Below are 24612 nucleotides of genomic sequence, written 5' to 3'. Positions count from 1 at the left end.
TCCCATTATGTCTGGCGAAAACCAAACACTGCATTCCACAGTAAGAAGCTGGGTTCTGTTTTTTATTTGTAAACTCAGGTTCCCTTTATCTAATATTAGGTTTTGGTTGAAGATCTGATAACATTCAGTATCACAAATATGCAAAACTAGAGCAAATCAGAAAGGGGGCAAAACCCATTTCATATCACTGTACCTGATACCTCAAAATATAACATGAAGTGACAAAACTATAAAATACAGTGACAGACATTCATATTTATTTTCATTTAGGTCATTTAGCAGGCACTCTTATCCAGAGAGACATGCAGTCAATAAATTCATCTAAGGTAAGTAAGATATCAGTCATTGCAAGTAAAAATGTATAAAGCCGCTATCAGTGAAATCAGCGCTAGTACTGTAAGAAAAGACAACTGTGAGTGTTAGTGCAAGAAAAATAAAGTTGAAACATACAGCTATTTGTCACATTGTATAAATGATTGGAGACAGGCAGATTAATTCATAATAGGGGGGTTTAATACCACACCCAAAATATACAACATGCCATGAAAAGCCACGGTGACGAAGCCCAAAACAAACACGTATACAAAAACACAGGGATGTAACCCAAACAAAAGAGCGAGGTAAAACCTCTAATAAATACACATTACAAGACCCGTAATAACAAGTGCCTAGAGGATGGTGAAGTAGACCTCCGGAACTGGTGCAGGGAAGGAGCAGCAGTACCGGGGGAATCCGTGACACTATTTCGAGATTTGGATTAAGGCTCAAAAGATTATACAGTGTAAAATTTTTCAGAGCAAAAAAAAAAACTATTTTTATTTAGTTTCTATTCTATTTTAAATTCGTTGTACCCAAAAGACTGTAAAAACACCAGGAAATCAGCTCCAGGTGATTTTAATTTAAGAAATCTGTTCCCAAATATTCCCACGCATAATAGAGAGACACATGATCGTAAACAAATGTAAGCTAGGTTTGAAATTACTATGTTTTAGTCGAACATTATATCTATTTGGGTTTCTTGCAGTCAATTTGCAGTCTACAATTATTTGTGATTATGTTCCGGCCACCCGGACCATCCACTCAACAAGAAAATTGTCTCGCTGCTGAATCTAGTTGATGATCCCTGGTGTAAAGAGTAAGATTAAAAAAACAACATTGTCCACAATGTCCTTCCACCACCACACCAGGGGGTGTCAAGCTTCAACCACAAAGTTGTTCTGATCAGGTTATTTACCTACCCTGAGTTGGTTGTGTTCAGTTAGTACACCTGTGTAGTAGAGATTGTTATACATAAGCCTTTCACAGTCAAGTCCCCTTCCCTGAGACCTGGGGGCCTAACCAAGACAGTTAAACATTTACAATGCTGCAGACAGATCATGTACAGTAAAAGATAAAACATAATTAACTTGTCATGTTAAGTGAGGAATATTGTCCTTTCTGAAGAGTATATTTTGTCAAATGCTTCACCCCTCTGAATGCATGTCCGAAGTTAACCGTCTCAAGTTAACCCCTCTTCTTAGAAATTGACAGGCTCTTCGTCCGGTAGACAGCACAGATAACTTCAAACTTATAACTGCAGCGTTTCACTGGTGAGAGTGCATGATGTCCTGTCCTAGGTGATGTTGGAACACGTTATTACACACCAACCAGCTCTGGCTCTTCCAGTTCTTTCCACAGTTTGTTTCTCTCAGGTAGAGCTAATAAATGCAGGTACTACCTAGGGTTGCAAAGCTACCGGTAGTTTCCTAAAGTAACCCAAATGTTCTTGATTTTTGGTAATTAATTAATCTATGGTAATCTATAGTAATTTCCGTAATACTTGAATAAAAAAAATATTCATATATAGTTAACATTTTGGATATGTGTCTATATTGTCCATGAGTTTCTAGTTGATAGATTATATGGTTCAAGATAAAATAGCAGGTTGATGTTTATTGTCATGAATCTTGCCCTCGGAACATAATTTACAGATTTCCGCTAGATGGGCCAGCTGCAAAGTCAAAATTGGCTATTGTAAAAATGTATGACAATTGTTTTATTTTTTAGCTTTTTGTTCTTAATTTAAGGTTATGGTTAAGCATTAGGGTTAGCAGTGTGGTTAAGGTTAGGTTTAAAATGTGATTTTATGACTTTGTGGCTGTGCCAGCTAGTGACCACTCTGCAGACCTGCCTCCAGAACAAGATTCATGGCGAAAAACGCTAACCTACGAGAAAATAGCATAATTAATTAAAAATGCATCTAATCAACAATGGAATTATTTTTTATAAATATTTTATAGCTTTGTCATTCTATTTTTTATTTTTAAATAATCTTATTTTACCTATTTGATCCCGCTTTAAATTACATTCAGCTTACAAAGGCTTCATAAAGCCTTCATAATGCATTCATAGGCACTACATAAATGTGTTACAAAGCATCAATAACTATGTCAAGCTCTATAAAGGGTTCATAAATGTGGAATAACTGTGTGATATTATCCCCAATGTCAAATGTGACATAACCCACTTTGTCAAATTACATAAACCTGTTCATTTTATTTATTTATTGGCCCATCCACCCTCTTCGGAGGACAAAAATTATTTTAGTTTTACAGCTTTTTGTTTTTATTTTCATTTACATTCTGTACTTTTTTTTACACAGTAGTTGTTTATTTGTGATGCTTCTTTTAGAGTTAATACACTTGTGTTTACATCATTGTAATGACCAAAGGGGTCTGAAATTATATACAGCGTCATGCGATATAGACTCTTTATGGATGTGTTATGAATGACTGAAAGTGTCTCACTTCAAACTAAGCATTACAGGAAACTACATAAAGTGTCAATAAATAGGTTATAAACGTTCTGCTGATTTATGAAGGTTCAATCATGAGCCACAGGTTACTGTAAGGTGTGAGAGATATTTAAATGGATTGATGGGCCTGTACAGCTTGTGTTTGTGTGTGTCAGAGCCAAGATGATTTGGAGTAGGCCTAGTCCTACCTGGAGGGCTTGATAACAACCTGTTACAATGGTGCCAACATTTTGTGACTGATCTTTCAGTGGGGGAGAGGGTGAATGTGTCAAAGACCTGACTTGGCCCAGCACCACACGGCATGGCTTGTTATATTCGTGTGTGTGTGTGTTTGTGTACTGAGGAAGCTTTAACTTGGTTCCAGAAGAAAGCCACTTTTAATTTCCTGATGTTGGGGACTTTCATCAAGGTCAGTGTTTCTTAGGTGTAATGTAATCCTGCAGCACACCATGTCACCCTTTATAAAGCACATGTTTATGTCACATTTGACATAGTGTGCAATGTCACATTTGACATTGGTGATTATGACACACAGTTAAGCCACATTTGTGAACCCTTTATAAAGCATGACATACAGTTATAGATGCATTGTAACACATGTATTTAGCGCTTACGAAGGCATTATAAAGGCTTTTTGAAGCATTTATAAGCTGAACATCATTTAAAGTGGGATAAATTATTTTATATATTTTACATTTGATGAGGCCACAGAGAGGGCCAGATATAATTACAGATAATCACAGACACCTGTAATAATCTGAAGTGCTCAAGAAGGCCACTAGATGTCATCTGATAAAATGAAAGTTACCAACATTCTGGTAGTTTACTGGTAAACTTTGAAAGTTACCAGTAATATACTCTCCCTTTGCAACCTTAGTAATACCATACATTAAGTAAAATGAAATTGATGAGAGAGCAAGATAAATGTGTGTCCGCGTGTTGTGTGCAGACGTTGTTTGGTACACATTAGGCCTTGCTCAGTCACGTCACCTTGCCTGAGACCTGGGGGTCTATTTACGAGTTACACAGGTCCTCCACCAACAAAAGGTCTGATTCTCTCAGGACTAGGTAGAAGTACTCTTGGGCACGAGCTCCTTTCCGCACAACCATGTTGAGCAAGGGTCGATTCTGGACTTGGTGGGTTTACTTTCCACATCCTCAATCTCCTCTTGACTCAGAACTCCTCGAACATGGAGACGCGTAAGTATGGGCAGCAAGAGTCGTAGTCGGTTCACCAACTCCATGTGTTTAGTGATAAAGGCTTGACCAGTGGGGGTAGAAGGGTTGGCTGAAAAGGTTACAGGGGTGAAATCAAGAAGAGGGGCAACAACCTGACTTTTTTTTTCTATTTTTATTGTTGAATAAAAATATGTGGAGGCTTGTTCTGCCTCTACCAGAATAACTGAGAATTAAAATAATTTTTGCATACTTACCAATACAGGACCGTTGAGTCATTTCATATGGCCTATCAAACCTTGATATTCTTCTTACTTATTTCTTCCATACAATAAGAGGTAGGAGACTTCCTGTTCAACTCTTTATATAGTTAAAAAAAATCTGTTCTTAACGTTCCAATGGTTTTCTTTGTCTCTTCAGCTGTCTTCTCTTTTTCCAACTCTTCTTTAGTTCTCCTCAACTCTTCTTCAGCTGTCCTCAGATGTTCTTCCAACTCTGCTTTAGTTCTCCTCAACTCATCTTCAGTTCTCCGCCACTTTCCTTCAGTGCTCTTTAACTCTTCTTCAGCTGTCCTCAACTCTTTTTCCAACTGTGCTTTAGTTCCACTCAACTCTTTGATCAGGTTGTCCTTATTGATTGCTTTGTCTCGCAGGTGTTGTGGATCGTTGTCCTCTTTTGCCTGTGTCTGATTATCTGTTTTGACTTTGGGACTTTTCAATACAAGCCTTTACTTCTTGCATTTCTTTATTCTTCTGCTTAATGGTCTTCTGCAGTTTTTCTATCTCCCTCTCACAGGATTCCAAGTCACTGTTAATCTTGAAACTACTCAGCTTTTCCTCAAGTCATGCAATCTTTTTTTCATGGTTTGTTATTAGATTTGTCATCTTCTCCACTATCCTCTCCATCATGTCCATGAAATTCTCATGTCTGTTTCCAGATATAATTTCCTCTAATTGCTTGATCAGCTTTGAATTCTGAACCTTACGTGACTTTTTGTCAGAAAGAACACAATACCTTCCTTCACATTTCTCTATCAACCCTTCAAGATTATAGTCAGTAATGTATCTCTCAATAGTGTGGGAGTAAAGAAGCTAGATGCAGCTGCTATGCTAAAGGAACATGATTGAATAGCAGGAAGTAGCAAGGACAATGAGTACAATGACCGGATAGAGAGCTAGGGGGCTACTAGGGGCAGCTGATATGCTGAGCCACTAATGTAAACAATGAGTACAATGGCCGGATAGAGAGCTAGGGGGCTACTAGGGGCAGCTGATATGCTGAGCCACTAATGTAAACAATGAGTACAATGGCCGGATAGAGAGGTGGGGGCATGCAGTGCAAATGCCGTCTCTGAGTAGGATGTCATGACAGAGATTGCATTAGCTGAGAACATAATAACATTTCCACCTTCTAACATACTATTGTCAGGAGGAGACAGGAGAAGAGTGGTGGCAAATTGACTGACATGTGAACAATATACAATACATTTATTTTTGTTGTGTAAGCTAGGGGGTTCTGCCACCATTGTAATCCAAACCGGAACAGATGTGTGCGTCATCAGGCGATAACAAGCAAGAACTGACACGGAGAGATAATTGTGAAGAACGGTCTAGGGAAGCTATTTTCATATAGAGGGAGGGGACTCTATACGTTATGCAAAGACAGAATCCTATAAAGATAGGACTCTGTAATATGAGAATTTAGTCTTTTCCATGGAGGGGCTCGGCTCTGTTGCGTGTGGTAGGGTCTTTCCATGGAAGGGCTCGGCTTTGCTACTTTGTATTAAAGCCTATATTGAATTCACAAGTTCTTGTAAGAGTGTTATATTTTTGAAGCAATATTCCACGACAATAGTTAGATGCAATTTGTCCAATTCTTCCTCATTTGTGAACAGCACCACTGTATTATTCAATGCTCTTTCGATAAATATATCTTCATATGTGCTTTTCTCTCCTTCCTCATTCTTGAAAATAGATATTGTCGGTTTTAGAGAGTCTGTACAACTGATTCTAATAACCAAGAGGATAGCGTTAGGTCCATCTGTAAATGAGGACCGGACAGATTCTATAATCTGCTGTTTTGTCTCCTCCTTACATGAACTCCCAGATCAACCTGCAGTGCGGATCAAAGTAATTTTACGACTGCCTAGCTTAGTCTCTTTCTTCACAGCTTGTTTTCTCCATGATGTCCAGTAATTGAATTCCTTTTTGTTCAGGATGATGTTTCCTGGTATATTCTTTCTAGCCCCATGGCAACCAATAAGCACAAAATCTAGTTCTTCAAAAGTGACAACTGTTGGTGACAGGGTAAAGCCATACCAAAAATAGTGTTAGATTGATTTTAGAAAGTTTTTTCTAAAGAAATTAAAGAATATTGTGATTAAGTCAATATAAGTTAAAATAACATACCATCTTCTGACTCATCCTCTACAACCAATGGATTGTTTTCAGAGGCTATGGAGAGAACAGAGTAGGATTACTTATCATATATAAATTAACAAACAACTGAACATGTTGGTGGCAACTAAGTAAAGAAACCTACCACTTGATCCACATCCCATTTAAGCCACTGCAATGTAGGACTCCCAATGAATTCAAAACCACTGTGTTAATGTTTGGCTGCAGTTTCTACCGGTAATTGAATCGATGACAATGGTAACCTGGTTCTTCTCCATGTTATGTTAATCCTGGGAGAGAATAGAAATAATTATTGACAGTTAGTCAAGAAAGCTTTAGAATTATAGTCAGTCATCTCCTCGGTGCCTTTATACGTGATACAGCACCAAACCAACCTTATGCTGAGATATTCCCCACAGCAGTTAAATGTTGTTGCATAATCATTAACCACGTTGACATGCACACAGTATTCTGGATAGTAGCTCATATCCTGCTTAAGGTCTTATTTGGGATAAGCTGTTTACATGCACCTTTGGTATCCCACTTACGAGTGCCCCTGTGTCCATGAATAAACAGAATATTCCTCATTTAAGTTCATATGGGTTAAATGGAATAGTAACTGAAATATGAACACTGACTATAGGCATATAACCTCTCACATGTAGCATAATATAATATTAACTCTTGCAGATGTATGCATTTCTTGCAGTTGTCACAGTTCCTGTTATTTGAGTGTGTTTCCTTGGGTTGCTTCTGGAGGGCACCCTTGCATGGTTTTCCAGTTTCCAGGTTACCCTGACTGTTCTCATTAGTTACACCTGTGTTTAATTACCATTTCTCTTCACCTGTCTATTTAGGATCTTCAGTTGGCCTGCAGCGTTGTTCAGGTCTTATGTTTTGTTTAGTGCACGCTGGTGTGATGGGTTGTTGTCTGTTTAAGGCTTTAGTAAGGATCTGGATTTACCCTTACCTCTGCTTGCTGTGTTCCTCTGCGACTGGGTTTGAGTTCGTACAAGCCGGAGAGTAACAGCAGTAAAATTATACAATAAATGTTAATTTTGTCTTGGGAACAGGAGTGGAGAAATATGATATGGTTATGAAATATAATATATAATATCAGTTAGGTCAGCAGACAGTACTGTGTTATCTTTGACTCTGTTAGGCCAGCAGACAGTACTGTGTTATCTTTGACTCTGTTAGGTCAGCAGACAGTACTGTGTTATCTTTGACCTCTGTTATGCCAGCAGACAGTACTGTGTTATCTTTGACTCTGTTAGGTCAGCAGACAGTACTGTGTTATCTTTGACTCTGTTAGGCCAGCAGACAGTACTGTGTTATCTTTGACTCTGTTATGCCAGCAGACAGTACTGTGTTATCTTTGACCTCTGTTAGGCCAGCAGACAGTACTGTGTTATCTTTGACCTCTGTTAGGTCAGCAGACAGTACTGTGTTATCTTTGACTCTGTTAGGTCAGCAGACAGTACTGTGTTATCTTTGACTCTGTTAGGTCAGCAGACAGTACTGTGTTATCTTTGACTCTGTTAGGCCAGCAGACAGTACTGTGTTATCTTTGACTCTGTTAGGTCAGCAGACAGTACTGTGTTATCTTTGACTCTGTTAGGCCAGCAGACAGTACTGTGTTATCTTTGACTCTGTTAGGTCAGCAGACAGTACTGTGTTATCTCTGACTCTGTTAGGTCAGCAGACAGTACTGTGTTATCTTTGACTCTGTTATGCCAGCAGACAGTATTTCAACCACATAAACTATGCACCCAAGATGAACAAAAGTCTTATCAGAAATGTTTTATTGTTTTTCTCAGCTTTTAATTTCCTTAAAACCGGTCAAATTGATGATATTTGGACATTTTGTACAGGACCAATCTCTCCACTGTTTAGGAGTTATTGCGTTTTCTCCCCTGTCCCTAAACAAAACAGACAACTTTACCAGTGTTAACTAGATTACTAATGCATTCATTCTATCAATGTAATACCTTATTCTGGGGGGCACTACCTTATTTAGTCTTTTGGGGCAACAAGTTATTACATGTAGGCCTATTTATTGCAAGGGGAGTGAACGAAGGTAGAAGGAAGGGAACATCTTCCTGTAATGAAATACAGCCAACACGTGAATGGAAGACTGAGGAAATAATAATAATACATTACATACTTTGTTTGCATATTTTGGTAATGGTTGAACTCAAACAAACTTTGAACAAAAGGGAGTTTGATGTTTAAGAGGACCATTTGTTTGCATAAAACTAAGGCCAAACAAAATTGATTCACTGTTTAACGGACCGTATAGCTTACTGGCTACATTCACCCTTAATTTAGACAACCTTCTGCTTATAATTTCTGACATTTGGTAGGCCATATTATAATTTCTGACATTTGGAAGGCCATATATTATAATTTTGGACATTTGGTAGGCCTTTTGTTTGTCAACTATAGTTACCTAGTGTTGCAATTCGGGCTGTTCCTGCCTGTGGGCATTCCTCAAGCATCCCATTGGTTCCTGCATGACCCCACCCCCCCCTATCGAGCATCCCATTGGTTCCTGCATGAACACCCCCTCTCGAGTATCCTATTGGTTCCTGCATGAACACCCCCTCTAGAGCATCCTATTGGTTCCTGCATGAACACCCTCTCTCGAGCATCCTATTGGTTCCTGCATGAACGCCCCCTCTAGAGCATCCTATTGGTTCCTGCATGAACACCCTCTCTCAAGCATCCTATTGGTTCCTGCATGAACGCCCCCTCTAGAGCATCCTATTGGTTCCTGCATGAACGCCCACTCTCGAGCATCCTATTGGTTTCTGCATGAACGCCCTCTCTCGATCGTCCTATTGGTTCCTGCATGAACACCCCTCCTTGAGCATCCTATTGGTTCCTGCATGAACACCCTCTCTCAAGCATCCTATTGGTTCCTGCATGAACACCCTCTCTCAAGCATCCTATTGGTTCCTGCATGAACGCCCCCTCTAGAGCATCCTATTGGTTCCTGCATGAACGCCCACTCTCGAGCACTATGGTTCCTGCATGAACATCCCCTCTCGAGCATCCTATTGGTTCCTGCATGAACGCCCCCTCTCGAGCATCCTATTGGTTCCTGCATGAACGCCCCCTCTCGAGCATCCTATTGGTTCCTGCATGAACGCCCACTCTCGAGCATCCTATTAGTTCCTGCATGAACGCCCCCTCTCGAGCATCCTATTGGTTCCTGCATGAACGCCCCCTCTCGAGCATCCTATTGGTTCCTGCATGAACGCCCCCCCCCCCTCGAGCATCCTATTGGTTCCTGCATGAACGCCCCCTCTCGAGCATCCTATTGGTTCCTGCATGAACGCCCCCTCTAGAGCATCCTATTGGTTCCTGCATGAACGCCCTCTCTCAAGCTTGCCATCTTCATGCTTGTGTGACACTTTTGATATTCTGTATTTCCCCGGATTGTCTACTATGTGATTCAAATGTGGGTCAAAAGGGAAATGGTTGGCGTCCAAAGTTATGGTTCTTTACTGCCGCCTACTGTACTGTAGCCCCCTGCATCCTGCCTATGTACCAGGTCCTGACTTAAAAATGGACCAATAGAAGTATAAAGAGGGGATGCAGGAATGCCCACATGCAGGAACGTCCCGATTTGCGGGCCGCAATTACACTCAGCTCATTTTATCAGGTAGGCTACTCAACAAATGGCTCTAAAGAGGAAGTTGTAATTGACTTTTAAATAAATAATCTTGTCATTGAGCATGGGACATAAAACAAACATCCATATCAAAGATTTGTTATCTTTGTCCACATTCATCAACACATTCATTTTTAATCATTGTTTTGATATTAGGCATGGTACCACAGATCAGTTGCTGTGTTTTTTGGTTCTCTGTGCTTCAGAGAAAAACAGGGAGTGGAGTAGAGGGGCCTGTGTGGTCCAGTGTTTACACCCATGGAATGTCTTTTCAGACCATGCTGTGTTAGTGCAAAGGTTCAAATGTTGTGGAATTACTGGTCATGCTCTAGACTGGTTTATAAATTACCTATCAAATCGTACACAATGTGTAATGGCGGATGGTTGCAAATCTGAGTCCATAAATAAGGGTTATTTGACTCGTAACGATGGCAGAACCCTTGTTGGTGCTCTACCTTTTTTAAAGGTTCTGTAAAGAGCCACGCTCATAAGGTTCTAAATGGAGCCTTTAAAAAAAAGTTCTATATAGCACTAAAAATATATAGATCCGTTTTTTAAAGATGATTTAAAGAACGGTTAGCCCTCTAGCAGAGACGTGAACCCCCCTGTTAGGAGGTGGCAGTTTTATGACTTTAACAACATCATAAATTCTGTGCAGAGACTCTTCTCTCCCTGACCATGCAGTATGGAGAGAGAGAGTTTCACAGTAAGACAAAGGGACTCTCCCGCCCAATTCTACTACCTCCCAGAATTTGAGAATTGAACAATTTTCCTATTTTGAAGAATGTGTAAATGGTCAGGGGGGCAGCTACGATCCGTCCACTTTGTTTCACCTCAAAAGACAGCACAGCCACAATAACCCAACTCTGTTTATACAAGGTCCTTAATTATGAGGCTTGCATCTAAAGGTTGGATAACATGTTTGACTAAGTGTAATAATACGTTTGAAAAGATTATAATGTGATTTAAGTCTTCTAAAATGAAAATTGTTTGTTTTAATGGTAACTCGTGTCCAGTCAGTGGCCACACCCAAGTGAACAGACATTGGTAGGAAATTATGAACCAACCCCTTTTCTACATTTCTATAAAAGCTCCATGACCCAAAGTCATGTCAGTTCCAAATACCATGAGGACTTGTCCTCATGTTTAAAAGGGCTAATTCTAATTTCAACTCTACAGGCCAGAAAACGTGAGAGCTTGCTCCACACGTGAGATGGTATGAACTCTGAACTATTGATTACTCAAGAAGTGAGTCCTAGATTACAGCCTAACAGACTGTAGCTGGAAAGGTAGCAAATCTAGTAAGAACATTGACCGACGCAGAAGACCAGAAGTGAGATGAACATCTCACTCCACGACAATTTTCAGATTGATTTGTTTTACTGTCACATAATGTGACTTGCAGGCCTGATGTGGCCTGTAAACCAGGAGAGTCCTAACACCACTGTGTTAGGGTATAACTAGGCACTCAAATAAAGGCCTTATGATATATGTAATGTATTGTCATAAATTATTACATTTTAAAGGCTAATAAGGTTGATAGAACCATTCAAAGAGGGTTCTAGGAAAAACAATTTATAGATGGTTCTAGGTAGAATGATATACAGGTGTGAGGACAGACGCTGGGAGACGAAAAGTAAGTACAGGGAGTGAACATTTAATAAATGACAGACAGGAAACAAAACACAGTGTCTGGACTGGGGAAACAAAACAACATTAATGCAGACACGTGAAATGAATCAGAGGGAGTGACAGATATAGGTGAGGTAATAAACAGGTGATAGAGTCCAGGTGAGTCCAATGAAGCGCTGATGCGCGTAACGATGGCGACAGGTGTGCATAAACGATGGTGGCAGGTGTGCATAATGAGGGCAGCCTGGCGCCCTCGAGCGACAGGGAGGGGGAGCAGGATAAGGGCGTGACAACAGGGGGTTATTTGAAAAACCAAACCAAAGAACCCTGTATGGTTCTACTTAGCACCTTTTTTTCTAAGAGTGCAGTTACAGCCTAGTTATAGCCCTGTTACAGCCCAGCTAGCAACACTTTAGAGATTAGAGTTGTTGTTACACTGATCATGTACCTTCACAAAATAGTCAATATTGTCTAACTATGCAACATTTAGTGTAGTTCAATGTAATGTTTTTTTTGTTTAATGACAATATGCAACATTTATTCAATTTGATTACATTTTAAATGTCCATGTTTGTTTTCTCTTTTGACTTCTATGTCAAAAAAATACTTACATCTCCCAAATCAAATCAATAAAATAAGACTCAAATATAATTTAATGTGTCTCATGTGTATAATAGCAATCGAGGATAATAACTTTATAGCATAAGAATATCACAAAAAAATATTGACAAAACAAATTTGAGATTGGTGCGTTCGTGCGTGCAGAAGGTTTAGGGGAGTTTGCAAGTCAGAAGTGCATGGGTCAGGCTCGAACCCATGTCGACTTTGGTAGCCTCTGTACATTTATTTTTTATTTTTTTTATTTTACCTTTATTTATACAGGTTTATTCTCATCGAGATAAATATCTCTTTTCCAAGAGAGACCTGGTCCAATAGCAGCAAGGGGAACAACGTTTCAGACAAACCATATTAAATACACTCACACAACATTAAACAAAACGATAAACACACACAGTAAAACAAAAACATATTACATTTAAAAATACAAACATCTTGACTAAAAACAGCTGGCCTAAATACAATTACACTCTTCTATAATATATACATGGATCAAGTGTTTGAACTCCACCAACGAAACTAGATCATCACATTTTAAAATGTTCAAAAGAGAATTCCAGGACCACGGTGCTCAGTAACTAAAACTATTTCTACCATGACCTGTTCTAATTTTTGGTACTGTTTGAAGCAAATCAGAATGGGACTGTAATTGATACTTATTTACTGACCTAACTAAAAAAGAACAGAGATAAAATGGCATTTTACCCAACATGGCCTTATAAATCAGTGTATACCAGTGTTTAAGGCTCTGGAGCAACGAACCGCCCTTGCTGTCTCTGCCTGGCCGGTTCCCCTCTCTCCACTGGGATTCTCTGCCTCTAACCCTATTACAGGGGCTGAGTCACTGACTTATTGGTGTTCTTCCATGCCGTCCCTAGGAGGGGTGCGTCACTTGAGTGGGTTGAGTCACTGACATGGTCTTCCTGTCTGGGTTGGCGCCCCCCCTTGGGTTGTGCCCTGGCGGAGATCTTTGTGGGCTATACTCGGCCTTGTCTCAGGATGGTAAGTTGGTGGTTGAAGATATCCCTCTAGTGGTGTGGGGGCTGTGCTCTGGCAAAGTGGGTGGGGTTATATCCTTCCTGTTTGGCCCTGTCCGGGGGTATCGTCGGATGGGGCCACAGTGTCTCCTGACCCCTCCTGTCTCAGCCTCCAGTATTTATGCTGCAGTAGTTTATGTGTCTGGGGGCTAGGGTCAGTCTGTTATATCTGGAGTATTTCTCCTGTCTTATCCGGTGTCCTGTGTGAATTTAAGTATGCTCTCTCTAATTCTCTCTTTCTCTCTTTCTCTCTCTCGGAGGACCTGAGCCCTAGGACCATGCCTCAGGACTACCTGACATGATGACTCCTTGCTGTCCCCAGTCCACCAGGCCGTGCTGCTGCTCCAGTTTCAACTGTTCTGCCTGCGGCTATGGAACCTTGACCTGTTCACGGGACGTGCTACCTGTCCCAGACCTGCTGTTTTCAACTCTCTAGAGACAGCAGGAGCGGTAGAGATACTCTCATTGGTCAGCTATAAAAGCCAACTGACATGTACTCTTGAGGTGCTGACTTGTTACACCCTCGACAACTGTGAATATTATTATTTGACCATGCTGGTCATTTATGAACATTTGAACATCTTGTCCATGTGCTGTTATAATCTCCACCCGGCACAGCCAGAAAAGGACTGGCCACCCCTCATAGCCTGGTTCCTCTCTAGGTTTCTTCCTAGGTTTTGGCCTTTCTAGGGAGTTTTTCCTAGCCCCCGTGCTTCTACACCTGCATTGCTTGCTGTTTGGGGTTTTAGGCTGGGTTTCTGTACAGCACTTTGAGATATCAGCTGATGTAAGAAGGGCTATATAAATACATTTGATTTGATTTAAGCCTACGCAAGGTCAATGACGACCAGCCAACAGCGCTGTAGAGATCACAATGGTGTGTTAGACGTTTCTGATTTGTAATGAACCTGAGGGCTGCATGATACACTGAATCAAGTGCTCTCAGGGTAGTGGATGAGGCCTGCATATATATAACATCACTAAAATCTAAAACCGACAGTTCTGGGGGGGGGGGGGGGGGGGGGGGGTATGAAATAATTTTTACAGAACTAATTTTTGCTATCGTTCTTTTTTTACATCCGTAATTAGACTGTGGCAACACGGAACACTAATAATTATGAACATGGTCTTTTGCCTGCTAATGCCTGCAATGCAGTGAAGAAAACGATATGACAACAATAACGTCTAATGTAACTGGCCCCTCTAACAGTACAACTGACCCCAGCTTAGCCCCCCAGTTGAAATGGTCTAGAACCGCCACTGTTCAGGTTATGTCGATATAGGACTTGTTTTACTGTGGATATAGATACTTTCGTACCCGTTTCCTCCAGCATCTTCACAAGGTCCTTTGCTGTTGTTTTGGGATTGATTTGCACTTTTCGCACCAAAGTACGTTCATCTCTAGGAGACAGAACACGTCTCCTTCCTGAGCGGTATGACGGCTGAGTGGTCCCATGGTGTTTATACTTGCGTGCTATTGTTTGTACAGATGAATGTGGTACCTTCAGGCGTTTGGAAATTGCTCCCAAGGATGAACCAGACTTGTAGAGGTCAACAAAATTTCGTGGCTGATTGATTTTCCTATGATGTCAAGCAAAGAGGTACTGAGTTTGAAGGTTGGCCTTGAAATACATCCAGAGGTACACCTCCAATTGACTCAAATGATGTCAATTAGCCTATCAGAAGCTTCTAAAGCCATGACATCATTTTATGGAATTGTCCAAGCTGTTTAAAGGCACAGTCAACTTAGTGTATGGAAACTTCTGACCCACAGGATTTTGGGTCTCGGTGAATTATAAGTGAAATAATCTGTCTGTAAACAATTGTTGGAAAAATGACTTGTGTCATGCACAAAGTAGATGTCCTAACCGACTTGTCAAAACTATAGTTTGTTAACAAGAAATTTGTGGAGCGGTTGAAAAACGAGTTTTAATGACTCCAACCTAAGTATGTAAACTTCCGACTTCAACTGTATATACAAAAAATCCCCACTTGGTCGGTTTATCTCTGTATTCTTGCAGGAATAGATTTTGACGGGAGTGGAGCCTTTCGCTTTGCTTCTTCCTCCTCTCTGCTTCAATAAAGAATGACCCAAACCCTTGTACTCAATCTGGGTTCATGACCCATAATCCCTGACCAAAGTTTACACCCCAAAAGTAATGATAGCAATATTTGCATTCCTGAATGGTTCATTAAGTAAATATATTATGATTTCTTGATTAAAAAAAATGTTATTTAGTGTCACACAGCAGAATAGGCTACGGAAGAAAATACATAATACAACAAAATATAAAAGAAAGTGACAAAACTGACTAACATTTACTGTATTTGATTAAATAAATGTCATACCTAAATGGTTAAATATATACAGTATAATGGTTTATTGATCACTAAGATATAATTCAGTGGTTGTGTTTGGAATCCTTAATTACACACCAGCCTGCTCTTGTCAGCATGTCTTCTCTTCCAGGTCCTTTACCAGGAAAGGGTCTGCTTCTCTCAGTACCTGGTAGAACTGCTCTTGGGCACAAGCTCCCTTCAACAAAACCATTTCCAGTAGGGCCTACTCAAGACAACAAACAGTCTATTCAAATCTACAGAGATTACACACCCAATTCTACAGAGTACACACACTATTATTTCAGCCCTTTATTTGATATGTAGAATCAGCTGAAATGCAGTCAGCTGTGTGTATAGAATATACTTAAGCAATAAGGCCTGAGGGTTGTGGTATATGGCCAATATACCACGGCTAAGGGCTGTACTGATGCACGACGCAACGTGCATTGCCTGGATACATCATTTAGCCGTGGTATATTGGCCATATACTATACCACAAACCCCGAGGGGCGTTACTAACATAATTACAACATTAAACATAAATGTTTTGTCATACCAGTAGTATACGGCATTCAGACAATTTATATATCGCTTTTAAAGGACCCAAAGTCACTTCACATTAGTTTAAAAGAAACACAAGAAGAAGAAAAAACAGTCCTCGAACCACCCAGTTTATAAATGTACATATAGCACTGTACACAATTTTCTGTACATTGTCTTGCAGAAAAATGGGGATCCATTCTACTCAGGAGCACCAATAGTCTCCAAATCCTATATGTACTTGTCACCTCTTGACAAGTAAAAGGGGTTGTTTGTGGCAGGGTTTGTTTAGTGTGTTTCGGGGTTTTTTGGGCAATGTTCTATGTTAGTCTATTTCTATGTCTGTGTCTATTCATTCTATGTCTATGCTTAGTTTATTGGGTTGACCTTCAATTGGAGGCAGCTGTTCCCCGTTGTCTCTATTTGAAGGTCGTATTTAATAGGGGTATTTGTTCATTGGGATTAGTGGGTAGTTGTTTCTCCGTATAGTAATTTTGTCCTTATGGGACTGTTTTTTCGTCGTTGTTTTGTTTCAGTGTTTCTGTATCACGTTTCTTCTAAATAAAGAAGAAGATGAGCATTCACATTCCCGCTGCGGTTTGGTCCGCTTTGTACGACGAACGTGACAGAACTACCCACCAACAACGGACAAAGCAGCGGAGGAAGGAGCAGCAGAGGAGCTCTTTGGATTCATGGACATGGGAGGAGATATTGGACGGAAAGGGATCCTACACATGGGAGGAGATCCAGGCTGGAAGGGATCACCTCCCATGGGAACAGGTGGAGGCAGCCAGGAGAGCGGAGGCAGCAGGAGATTGGAGAAAACGCTATTCTGGGACACGGCTGGCAAGGAAACCCGAGAGGCACATCCAATACTTTTTTGGGGAGGCCACACGGGTAGGTTGGCTAGGCCAGGAATGGGATGTGAGCCAACTTCCCGTGCTTATTACGAGGAGCGACGGATCAAGAGAGCACCGTGCTATGCGGAAGTGCGCACGGTCTCGCCCATCCGCACGCCCAGTCCAGCACGTCCTGTTCCTGCTCCTCGCACTAGCCTTGAGGTGCGTGTCTCTAGTCTGGTACCTCCACTACCAGCCCCACGCACCAGGCCTCCAGTGCGTCAGCCCAGTCCAGTACGTCCTGTTCCTGCTCCTCGCACTAGCCTTGGGGTGTGTGTCTCCAGTCTGGTACCTCCAGTACCAGCCTCACGCACCAGGGCTCCAGTGCATCAGCCCAGTCCAGTTCATCCTGCTTCTGCTCCTCGCACTAGCCCTGTGGTGCGTGTAAATAGTCTGGCGCCTCCATAGCCAGCCCCACGCATCAGGCCTTCAGTGCTCAGTCCCCGTCCAGAGCTTCCGACGACAGTACCCCGTCCAAAGCTTCCGACGACAGTACCCCGTCCAAAGCTTCCGGCGACAGTTCCCCGTCCAGAGCTTCCGGCGACAGTTCCCCGTCCAGAGCTTCCGGCGACAGTTCCCCGTCCAGAGCTTCCGGCGACAGTTCCCCGTCCAGAGCTTCCGGCGACAGTTCCCCGTCCAGAGCTTCCGGCGACAGTTCCCCGTCCAGAGCTTCCGGCGACAGTTCCCCGTCCAGAGCTTCCGGCGACAGTTTCCCGTCCAGAGCTTCCGGCGACAGTTCCCCGTCCAGAGCTTCCGGCAATGTTCTACAGTCCGGAGCCTGCAGAGACAGCCCACAGTCCGGAGCCTGCAGAGACGGCCCACAGTCCAGAGCCTGCAGAGACGGCCCACAGTCCGGAGCCTGCAGAGTCGCCCTACAGTCCGGAACCGGCGCAGCCAGAGTCGCCCTACAGTCCGGAACCGGCGCAGCCAGAGTCGCCCTATAGTCCGGAACCGGCGCAGCCAGAGTCGCCCTATAGTCCGGAACCGGCGCAGCCAGAGTCGCCCTACAGTCCGGAACCGGCGCAGCCAGAGTCGCCCTACAGTCCGGAACCGGCGCAGCCAGAGTCGCCCTCCAGTCCGGAGCTCCCAGAGTCGCCCTCCAGTCCGGAGCTCCCAGAGTCGCCCTCCAGTCCGGAGCTCCCAGAGTCTAGGGCCGGAGCCTGAGCCACCTCCATAGTAGGAGGATTGGGGAGGGTGGGGTGTAGCACAAGAACCGTCGGTGACGGTGGCCACCCTCCCTTCCCTCCCTTTAGTTTGGGATTATTTTGGTTTTGGGGTTTATTTTTGTTTTTGTTTGAGGTGCATCCGGGGTCTGCACCTTTGGGGGGGGGGGGGGGGGGGGTACTGTCACATCCTGACCAGTAAAAGGGGTTGTTTGTTATTGTAGTTTGGTCAGGGCATGGCAGGGGGTGTTTGTTTAGTGTGTTTCAGGGTTTTTTGGGCAATGTTCTATGTTAGTCTATTTCTATGTCTGTGTCTATTCTTCTATGTCTATGCTTAGTTTATTGGGTTGACCTTCAATTGGAGGCAGCTGTTCCTCATTGCCTCTAATTGAAGGTCCTATTTAATAGGGGTATTTGTTCATTGGGATTTGTGGGTAGTCGTTTCTCCGTATAGCCATTTTGTCCTTACGGGACTGTTTTTTCGTTGTTGTTTTGTTTCAGTGTTTCTGTATCACGTAACTTCTAAATAAAGAAGAAGATGAGCACTCACATTCCCACTGCGGTTTGGTCTACTTTGTACGACGAACGTGACAGTACTGTGACGTAGGATTCTTGCTATATTCATGAGAACCTTAAGGGTACAATTTAAAATTATTCATGTGATTTACCTTTTGTCTTTAAAATCTATAATAAATAGCAGAAACTATTGTACACTCACTCCTTCGTTCTACCACTACAGGCCACCTTGTCATTTCAAGAATCAAGCTCCGGAGCGTTGAAAACAGCGCCTTCTCCAGCGTTGCACCCAGACTCTGAAACTCCCTCCATCGCTCTATTTCAGTCCCACCTCAAGACCCATCTCTTCACCATGGCCTACCCATAACCCCCCCCCCCCCCCCCCACTATCCACACACTCACTCATGCACTCATACTTTCTGTTTTTCTTCTGTTTATTTGGGCACTGTTTTTGTTTAGATTTTTGGTTTCTTGCGTTTCTTTAAAACTAATGTGAAGCGACTTTGGGTCCTTGAAAAGCACTATATAAATCCCATTCATTATTATTATTATTTTTGTTAATTGTAGTCGTAGTAGTACACGCTTTAAAAAAAAAAAAAGTGCCATCTAGAACCTAAAAGTGTTTTCAGCTGTTCCCAAAGGAGAACCCTTTGAAGAACCTTTTTCCAGGTAGAACCCTTTTGGTTCCAGGTACAAACCTATTTGGGTTAATGTAAAACCCTTTCCACAGAAGGTTCTACATGGAACCCAAAATCTACAATCCTCGGGGGCCGGAGTGGTGTCACACTTTTTCCCGTCCCTAATCAACACAGCTGATTAAACTAATTGCATTCTAAACTGAAGATCATGATTAGTTGATTATTGGTTTCAGATGTGTTAGTGTGACACCAATCAAGCCCTAGAGGACAGTGTTGCCTGAAATGTAATTTTAGGAATGGTAGGCCTACCATTTCTAAAACACCCCCAAAAACAATGGCCGGTCTGGATACAAACAAAAGACCTCAGCGTCAGTCCGTGCTTTAATTTTTCTAGGCAAGTCAGTTAGGAACAAATTCTTATTTTCAATGACGGCCTAGGAACAGCAGGTTAACTGCCTGTTCAGGGGCAGAATGACACATTAATACCTTGTCAGCTAGGTGATTTGAACTTGCAACCTTTCGGTTACAACGCTCTAACCACTAGGCTACCCTGCCGCCCCTGCTGCTTACTGGGGTGTAGCCTACCATGTCTCCTGCAATGGAACTTTATGTATTCCCATCCATGTGATAGGCCCACCGTTTGTAAAACAGGCAATTGCATTGGCTTTATTAGTCCTGATTCCTGTGACTAATCAATTTGGCTATTTCATCTCTGAATATCAGTTATCTAACTTTATCTGGATTTATCACAAGCCTATTTGTAATGTGTTTACACAGTGGGAAATGCAGAAGTATTTTATTTTTCACTATGATCAGCTCGTAAAAAATGTACAGATACAAACTTGAAACCACTGATCATGACAATTTAGCCCACGAGATGAAGCTCGTACACAGCAGTTGTGAGTAGCCTAATTGTCCATTCCATATTGTCCATTTTACTTTGACCTGTCCTGTTATTAGGATATGTTGTTTGTTAACATGTCAGCACATTTATTTGATTGGGCGCCATTTAGGTTAGCCTATTTGATCGGAGAAACCTGCATGATGTAAAAAGTTTCTGTCTCATTACATTGTCATACATTTTTATCTCCAGCCTGTAGGCTACAGAAAAGGCCACATACTCTTTCTACCATATCCTCTATCTGCTACATGATTTATGTTAGAAATCTTTTTCGACGTAACGTTGGTGGAGCGCTGCAGAGATGTGTCTCTCTAACAGCACCCTGGAGAGGCGCTGGGAATGGACAAGATCATTCTTTTGTGTCCCTGCTTTTGACAAAGTGGGAACTACTTATCATAGGGCGGCATCAGAGCTCACCTAAAAAGCCTATTTTTCAGCCTTCTGAAAATTAAATATTTGTAGTCCATCCCAGACTTCTAAAAAAACGCAGGTAATAACCATCTGAATCTAGTTCCTCTAGTCAAGGACTCCACAGTCTAGAAGTCAGTATCCTCTACTCAAATGACAGAACGTGAACGTAAAACTGAATTTGATTTTTATGATGGATATTCCACAGTGATTTACAGTCTGTTCAGCTGTGTCTAAAGGTTGTCGGTTATGAGGTAGGATTGGTGTGGCTTTTGAAAATGTGATGTGTCTGCATGTTCCAAAATTAAATCTCTCTCATATATATATATATATATATATATATATATATATATATATATATATATATATATATATATATATATATATATGGTCCTTGTAGACATCATACATCCTTTCCATTAGAGTTTAACTCAACTAGTACTGAAGTATGTAAACAAAGTATGTTTAGATTGTCAGTGTTCCATGCAGGTGTTGGCTGTGTTTCATTCCAGGAAAATCTTCACTTCACTATGCCCTCGTTCTTCACTCCACATCACAGATCTGAGACAACCTGCCACATTGTTTTGGCATATCCAGTCTGTGAGGAGGTGATGAGAGCATAAGGGAGGGAACATCTTCCTGGAATGAAACACAGCCATTGTCTCCCTTGTTCTCTCTGTAGAACCAATTAATTACATAACTTGTCATACAGTACCACTGACCTTGGTTATATGACAGCCATAAAACCAAACAAAATGGTTAGAGTTGTGTGATAACATTTAGTTTATAGCTGTTGAGATTAAATACCCTTGAGATTAAATGCTGGAAGATGTTGCATGGAACATTTTCAAAATATCTACAGTACATTAAAAATGTATTAACCTACTGAGTTAAATGTTTGTAAAGAGTAAACACTAGGAAAATCAATTTTCATCCATATCAAAGATTTTTTTCTCTTTGTCTACATTCAACATCAGTCGAAGGACAGAAGGAATACACTAGAACTTTCTTGCCGATCTGGTAGGACAAAAAAAAAAAACATGTCTCTGTGCCCAAGTCATCCCCAGTGAGATCATTTGTTTTCACTTGTCTTATCTGTGCTTCTTGCGTTCTTGTCTTATCTGTGCTTCTTGCGTTCTTGTCTTATCTGTGCTTCTTCCCTGTGCTTATGGCACCGATAGACCCGTGAGCTGGCTGTGTGTTGCTTGTTCTAAAAAATAACAGAACAGTGGTGATTCTACATGCAAAAGTGAAATTGGTGTGTTTATACTGTTTTTCAAATGCACAGATCACTTTATACATCTTCCCAAAGAAACAACAGGTCATTTTAAAATGTGAAAAATCTTTCTGCTATGAAACATTTTGACCCCAGTTCTCTTTGTCGTTCCACGTACTCAAGTGACTTCAAGTGACATTTAGTGGTTTGCCTGAACACAGGAACAGTTGCTACAGTCTGTACAGTGTCTTTGCTTTCACTCTGATCATAAAACTGCACTTAGAGCACAAATATGAATTACTTTTTTATTTAATATAATATAAGATAATTGTTTTACAAATAGATGTATTGGATTATACGTATTGGATAATTTGTTTGTATAAACCTTCGATGTATAAAAACAGGAATAGTGTAATCTGATTAAGTTTATATTTGATTAGTTGTTCATTATTGCTTTAATACATTTATGCATGGTACCACAGATCAGTTGCTGTATTTTATGGTTCTCTGTGATCGGAGAAAAACAGGGACTTTTCATAAAGCAGTTAAAGCATCATCAGGGGACTAGAGGGGCCTGTGTGGTCCAGTGGTTAAAGCCGTGAGATGTACAGAGGCTACCAGAGACGACATGGGTTTGAGTCTGACCCATACACTTCTGACTCGCATACTCCTCTAAACCTTACGTACACAATATTTTTTGCAGACACTTATTCCTAGATAACTATTATACACATTAAACACACACAATTATATTAATGTATTATTTTAATGATTTGATATCATTTTGTTGATATAAGTATTTTTTTGCCTTAACGTCAAGAGACATGTCACGACTTCCACCGAAGTCAGTTCCTCTCCTTGTTCGGGCGGCGCTCGGGTCTACTAGCCATTGCCGATCCACTTTTCTTTTTCCTTTGGTTTTGGTTTTGTCTTTGTTTTCACACACCTGTTTTTCATTTCACAATTATTTGTTCCTGTATTTAAACCCTCTGTTTCCCCCATGTGGGGTTATTTATCGTTCAGTTCGATTTATGATGGCTGGGTTTTTCGACGGGTGCTGTGTTTCACCCGTGCGTAATATTTACCGTATTGTTATTGGTCAAGTGTATTGTTACCTTGTGCCTTTATTTTAAGTAAAGTACGTTACTCACTCATTCTGCTCTCCTGTACCTGACTTCATGCACCAGCTACACTCACCTACTGACAAGACAACAAAAAAATGACATTGAACTAATTTAATAAATTATGCATATTGTGGTTAATGTTATTATTTTACAGGTATAAAAGTGAGAACAAAACAATTACATTGAACAACAATAAAAGTTGAATAGTTAGAAAATATTGCCTATTTTGTGAAGCTACAGTACATGATCCATTTACTAAAGTTAACAAAAAGAACCCTGATCTCTAAAACGTTGCTTGCTGGCCTGTCTCCTGTGTTGCTCACGGCTTGAAGGTGACCTGGGCCGACACACAAAGACGTACTTGTTTTTGTTTACATTTTAGCAGACACTCTTATACAGAATGACTTACAGGAGCTAGTAGTGTTAAGTTACTTGCTCAAGGGCACATCTGTTTTTCACCTAGTCAGCTCGGGGATTCTAACCAGCGACCTTTCAGTTACTGGCCCAACGCTTTTAAGCCACCTGCTGTCTCTACATTGTAATTATCACACACATTGCATCTTACACACAATAATGTTCTACTGTATAAAGTACCAAATAACAGTCATTTGGCTTGGAGTCATAGTGGATCCCTTTAAAAATAGAACTAACTTTACAGTGGTGATTCTACATGCAAATGTGAAATTGGTGTATTTATGCTGTTTTTCAAATGCACAGATCACTTTATACATCTTCCTCAAAGAAACAACCGGTAATTTGAAAACTAGGCATAATAATTCTCTCATGTTGATTTGTTGACAATATGACAACAAAATAACACCCTCTGTCTGGGAAAACACCCCATAATGTTATATAAAATATGTTATATTTAATTATCTGTTCAACACAATCAACAGGCACTCACCAGACAATGAAGCCATCTTCTCATGAAGACAAGTATCCTCTACTATAACAGAACATTCACTCAACTTTTTTAAAGCAATGTTTTATGACGGATATTCCATATTCTGCTGTGACGGAGGAAGGGCGTGTTGGGCGTGTTGAAGGGCGTGTTGAAACCTGTATCGCTCTCTCCTCCTCCTAATTCCCCGTAGTCACATGACTTCTCATATCCCCCACAGACATATTGAGGTTTGTCTCATCTTAAAACCTAAACAGTTGCTACACTCTGATAAATCTGCACTAAGAGCACAAATATAAATTACTTTGTTACTTATTTGCATGTGTAGATAATGGTTTTACAAATAGAAGTATAGGATTTGAAGTATTGGGTAATTATTTTGGATAAGCCTTGGATATTTAAAGATACAATAGTGTAATCTAATTAAATTGTTATTTTGGCAAATGTTTAATCATTGTTTTGATATTAGGCATGGTGTCTTTGGCATCATTAAAACTGAAGACTTATTTATCAAATAACTCTGAAATTATTATTACACGATTAAACAGATTAATCATGTAACTGTAATTAACTAGGAAGTCGGGGCACCAAGGAAAATATTCAGATTACAAAGTTAATAATAATTTTCCTAATA

General features: G+C 41.0%; 1 long non-coding RNA gene across 1 annotated transcript; it reads right to left on the bottom strand.

Moving 5' to 3' along the window:
• Positions 1 to 235: 235 nt before the first annotated feature.
• On the bottom strand, positions 236 to 24186 carry LOC106577835 (uncharacterized). Its single transcript, XR_001322206.3, has 5 exons — positions 23982 to 24186; positions 6512 to 6656; positions 6379 to 6423; positions 4228 to 6262; positions 236 to 4082 (listed from the first exon to the last, which is right to left on the bottom strand). It is a non-coding gene; the product is annotated as an uncharacterized LOC106577835 (long non-coding RNA).
• Positions 24187 to 24612: the final 426 nt, after the last annotated feature.

Source organism: Salmo salar, chromosome 18 (assembly GCF_965601325.2).
Source record: "Salmo salar chromosome 18, fSalSal1, whole genome shotgun sequence".
Classification (NCBI taxonomy): domain Eukaryota; kingdom Metazoa; phylum Chordata; class Actinopteri; order Salmoniformes; family Salmonidae; genus Salmo; species Salmo salar.
Note: the sequence above shows the minus strand (reverse complement) of the source record. Positions and strands in the feature narration are given on the sequence as shown.